We start from the raw sequence: 6,000 nt of genomic DNA on the forward strand, positions 1-6,000 counted from the left end.
TGTCTAATCATGATAACACACTCATGTTGTTTAGCATTGTTCGTTTCATGCTAGCACACACACACACATAGCTCAACAGCGTAAACTACTGACTGTGTAACGCCGACACTTATTGAAATAAGTATACTCACAATACGCACGTGCATTGCCGGCGAATACGACAACTGGTAGAAACGGACAGTAGAAAGTTTTAGTAGAAAGTTCAAACGCATGGAGCTAGAAATGCCACCGTCAACTTCCCGGGCAAGAATACAATGCATTATGGGAAATGTTGTCCCCCACGGAAAACCGCCAAAACGTTACACCGTTGTAATTTGAAATAACATTACGTATTTGTCACATTCGAAAACTTCTAAAATTACAATTACTTGGATTCAAATTTATTTATAACAAACATTCACTGTGCACAAAGTACGAATATATTTCCAGTAAAAAATAAAAAGACTATCGAAATTAAATTTAAACAAAACAAAAACACGTTAGACTTACCAAATTTAGGGCAGTTGATGAAAAAAATTAAGGTGGTGGTCGTGGTGGGTTGAAGTTGGGGACTCTTAATCCACACGGGCTGGCCAAATCTTCCCCGCATCAAGGTAAATTCAAGATGGCTGACTCAGCTTTCCTGAGGGAGCGACAAGACTCCACCCACCAGAACGTCACTAATATATGCTTCTTAAACTTTTTGAGCATTCCAAACAAGTTAGCTAAAAAATATTGAGCCCTATTCAATTAAAGTTGCATAAAAGCCAACACAGCTCAATACTTTATAGGTTGCTCAACTACAAAATGACATTTGAGTGTTATGAGCTTATTAGTTATGAGCTAGAACAACTGGTAGGGATTACAGTGAAGTTAAGGGACGTGACAAATTTTACGCGTCGGGAGTGAGAACGGGTTGAGGAACCCCATGACCATCCTTGGATGTGTTGCAAACCAGCCCCTAATGAGTGGGCTATGGTGGAAATTGACATTGTCCCACACAATTACATAAATGGGTAGGTGAGGCCCTATGAGACCTCTCTCATTTTCAGGGATAAAATCGGTATAAAGGCGATCCAAGAAGATGAGGAGCTTGTGTGTGTTGTACGGGCCAAGACTGGGGATGTGAGTGGCCACACCATTTTCAGAAATGGTAGCATACATAGTTATATTGCCCCCTCGCTGACCTGGGACATCCACTGTGGCTCGGTGGCCAATAATATTACGGCCACGTCTTCGGCCCCTGGCCATGTTGAAGCCAACTTCATCCACGAGCACCAGAATGTGAGGGTCTCATGTCCTTCCAATGCCATTATTCTCTAAAATAGCGTAAAGAACATAAAATCAGTCATACAGAAGAGTCATATACTACAGTTAGACAATTACATGTTCTCCCCCACAGGTTCAATATACTACAGGCCACTACTCCAGTGGTTCTAAACTAGTGATAGGCCTATGAGGAAGTACTGCAGGGGTATATGATAGAAAGAGGAGTGGGAAATATTGATGACTCACTGAGATGTTACAGTAAAACCTACAGTATTAGATAGATTTGATTAGGAGACAACAAAATAAGGATTATAATGAGAATTGTATCATAGAGTAAACTGCAGTTTTCTGTTGAAATTGTTGAAGTCAGATGCAGCAAATACTGATTCCGAAATCAGGTACAGGAGGTATTGAAATCAAATAAGTGAACAACTGCTTACTGTGATTACAGGTAAGGTTATAATGTGAGACAACCAGTAACTGACTTACATTTACATACTGGTAGCGCAGCTCCTTCACTCTGTCAGAGTTCCTCTCAAATGGTACCCTGTAGATTTGTTTCATTGTCATCTGATGCTCCTTCAAAACCCGGTCTATTGTGGAGATGCTTATTGTGTTTATATTCTGGAATATATGATTGTCCTGAAGGATGGCATCACGGATCTGTCTCAATGTGATGGCATTATTTGCAAGGTTATTATCGTTAACGAAAACTAACGAAATAACGAAAACTAGAAGTGAAAAAACATTTTCGTTAATGGAAATAAAAATAAAAACAAAAAAAGGAAAACTAACTAAAACTGTAATGAGTGTTCACAAAACTAACTAAAATTAACTGAATTTATAGCAAAAATGTGTTTAGTTTTTGTTGATGTGTGTGTGTCATACAATAGTCAAGGGTGAAAATGAAGTTTAGTTTCCAGGTTTTTTTCTTGCTGTCTCATTATGCCAGCAGGTGGCAGTACGTTAGTTGAGTCGTCTGTGTTGCTGCTCCGTCCACGTGCAGAATCATGTCAGGAAAAGTCTGGAGAAAGCGCCAGAGTCCAATTTGGGATTACTTTGAATATGACTGTGTTTTGGATAAAGCAAGTGTCTTGTAGTGGAAAGAGAGAAATTATGAGGGACATTTCTAAAAGGAAAAAAATCCCACAAACCTTAAAGTGCACTTGAAAAGCTCACACAAGAAGGCTAACCTAGCTTACCTGGAGAAGGTAAGGGAGCACGCCCAACCCTCATCCCCAGAAACAGAAGCTAACCCCAGGCAAGGCAGCGTGATGCATCCCGAGACAACAGGACTGGGATATCTACATAACTGTGTGAGTCAATTGCCTTAACACCCGGTGCTGCAAGAGTTAATAGTCTCATTGGGGCCAAGATATACATTTTATAGTTGCCTGGTATCAACGGTTGTTCATCTGCCCTAATTTATTTATTTATTTATTTATGTAAAGAATCCATAGGTGGGAATGTGAGTTGTCTGTCTCTGCGTGTTAGCCCTGCAACAGACAGGCGACCTGTCCAGGGTGCAGGGTATGGTAGCTGGAATAGCAACATACCCAAGGATAAGCAGAAGAGAATGACTGATATGATGAAACTGGGATTTTGTTACACTTAATTATTGCAAACACAACTAAAACTATAACTGAAACTAATCAAAACTAAACTGAAACTAAGGATTTTCAAAAAAATAAAAACTAAACTAAACTAGCAAACAATTGGTAAAAACTAATTAAAACTAATTGAAAATTGAAAATCTAAAGTCAAAACTAAATAAAAATAAAAACTAATGAAAATTGCAAAACTATTAAAACCCTGATTATTTGCCATCACCATGTTACAAATCTCTCTTTCCTGTTGTTCATTGAGCAGTTTTCCTCTGCCACCCACGCGAGGTTGTTGTCCAATCCTACACATACAACAGAATACAGTAATGTATTCTATGTATTCTATAGTATGTATGGTTTACAGTTTTTCTCCATTGGTTTGGCTCATTTCTTGAAACAGAAATGACATCTTCAAAATAACATGGACAAACCTCCAAACGTCCAAACCTCTTGGCAAATGTTCACAACAGAATGGCATTTCTCATTCATTTTATCAAATGGCAAATAGGGCTGTGCGATATGACCAAAATCTCATATCCCGATATTAAGACATCTATCGTCCGATAATGATATAAATCACAAAAATGTAACATTTTCTGTAAATTCTGTGAATCTCGGGCAGCTCGACTTGCGTGAAGTGTTTCCAGCTGGGCGTCGTGTACCTGGAGTCGATTGTTTTAACCGATGCATTAAACTATACATTTTTAGACATAGGTTGTAACGGCCGTCATTTTCATTGTGAGTATTTATTACACAGCGTGCTGCGGGGAAAAGCCTGTTCTAACGTTTGAGTGTAAGGTTTATTTTTAGCACCTGACGGCTCTTTTTTGCTTCTCATCCGTAAATACTCAGCATCTTTCACATGATTCAGTTTATTTTGAAAAGTCTCAACAGGATCTTGAGCTTTATTGTTAAAGGTTTATGTGGAAAATAAACACGCGGACACGCCGTGGTTTTACCGTCGTTGTTGCTAACAACAAAGCATAAAAACAAGCGCGTAGTGTGGTTATATTAAATATAAGAGAAAGAGAGAACTTTAAGAAATTAATATAGCCACTACAGTGGCCATCAAAACGATGAAAAAATATTGCCGTAAACAGTTTATTTTGCGACACCACGAAACAAACGATAGCGTAAAATGAAACGATAGACGTTTTTATATCGTCATCCGATATATATCGTTATATCGAACAGCCCTAATGGCAAATGCCTTAGTAGTTGTCTCAATTCTCTTAGTGCATCTTTGCAAATGATTAAGTACAAGTAGCCTACAGTTATACAGTTAGCCCACATTTAGCACATTTTCCAAATGAATAGATCTTGTATATCTAAATAGATTAGTTGATTCTCAGTCTAATGATCATTCTCTCCAAAACATGTCCCCATGATTTCATTGTATAAGTACTCGCGTGCACAACTGTCTGTCCAATTGTCAAAATTGGTCAAGATCATACAGTTTTTTTCTATTGGTTTGGTGCAGTTTCCACAAGCAATTGGTACATTTTCAAAACTCTTCATACTTATATCACAACAGATCATGTAAAGTGCACCTTTTTCAAACATTTCAGCATATTTCCAATTGTGTTAGTACAATACACATAATGACAAAATATCCTTTTCACTACACAAAATAAGTGTTTCATCTAAATAAATGTTTCGTTCACAGTTACTGCCTTTCATAATGTTATCACTATAAAATTTTTGATTTGCATCTCTTATCATTCAGTTTAATACATTTGTCTGTCATTCAATTCAACTGATCTTAATGTTTAATCAATGAATCATTCATTATGTCCATGGATTTCCAACTTGACTGATTGTTGTCTGGTCATTTGTAAGTTACACATTGCTGCAAGAGCTTTCAATCTAGAAATACTAATTGCTAATTGTTTCCCCCTGATGATCACAATTAGTTACCATATAAGAAGAACTGTGTTTGAGACTTTGCACTGTTCAAATATGGAGCAGGATAGACTCGTATGGAGAGGAAGCCTTCATCGAAGAGGTGGTGGTGCTCCTCGACAGAGAGGTGGGCACAGACAAAGAGAGAGAGGTGGTGGTGCTCCTCGACAGAGAGGTGGGCACAGACAAAGAGAGAGACGTGGTGGTGCTCCTCGACAGAGAGGTGGGCACAGACAAAGAGAAAGAGGTGGTGGTGCTCCTCGACAGAGAGGTGGTCACAGACAAAGAGGAAGAGGTGGTGGTGCTCCTCGACAGAGAGGTGGTCTTCAGAGAAATGTAGGCAGAAGACAACGCACCATCATCTCTAATGAAGTCCGGGCCATCATTGTTGACCATGTGGTTAACAGAGGCTTTACCATGGCTGAGGCTGCCAGGTTGGTACAGCCTAATTTACAAAGGTCAACTGTCAGCTCTATAATCCAAACTTTTCGCCAAGAAAACCGGTATGTCTGCTATAGCAACTTCACTTCTAAAAAATAGTACCCTATTGTATAGATGAACAACATGTAATTGTCAGTTTACAGTAATGTGATTGGTAATACTTCAATATTGACAGTATATGATTGTCCTCAGAATTAACAGGAGACAACCTGGTGGTAGTCGCCCACGTGTTTTGACTGACCAGCAGGAGTTGGCTGTGGTGGAAATGGTCAGGGTAAGGAATGACATACGGCTGTCTGAAATCAAACAGGCTATTGAGAACAGCAATGACACCTTTGCCAATGTGCCATCAATTAGCCTTCCAACAATTGCCCGGCTTTTGAAGAAGCACCAGGTTTCCATGAAAAAAATTTACTTGGTTCTTTTTGAGAGGAACAATGTCCGGGTGAAACAACTGCGTTCAGAATATATTCAGGTACAGCACTAAACTGGCATGCAATTACTGTAACAGTACTGACAACTATTAGTTGTAAAAAAAAAAACCTAACTAAATTATCATTTTAGAGGGTGATGGAGCTGGACGCTGCTGTGAATCATCACAAGTATATTTTCGTTGATGAGGCCGGTTTCAATCTGGCAAAAACTAGACGCAGAGGACGTAACCTTATTGGACAAAGGGCTACAATCCAAGTCCCTGGACAACGTGGGGGAAACATCTCAATGTGTGCAGCTATATCTGAAGATGGTGTGGTAGGCTGTAGACCAGTTCTAGGGTCATACAACACTGAACACCTGATAGTTTTTT

At 39.1% G+C, this 6,000-nt stretch overlaps 1 long non-coding RNA gene across 1 annotated transcript; it reads left to right on the top strand.

Moving 5' to 3' along the window:
* Window positions 1-5,446: 5,446 nt before the first annotated feature.
* LOC109201405 (uncharacterized) lies at window positions 5,447-6,000 on the top strand. The gene is made up of 2 exons (XR_002061436.2): window positions 5,447-5,670; window positions 5,760-6,000. It is a non-coding gene; the product is annotated as an uncharacterized LOC109201405 (long non-coding RNA).

Source organism: Oreochromis niloticus, linkage group LG3 (genome assembly GCF_001858045.2).
Source record: "Oreochromis niloticus isolate F11D_XX linkage group LG3, O_niloticus_UMD_NMBU, whole genome shotgun sequence".
Taxonomy (NCBI): domain Eukaryota; kingdom Metazoa; phylum Chordata; class Actinopteri; order Cichliformes; family Cichlidae; genus Oreochromis; species Oreochromis niloticus.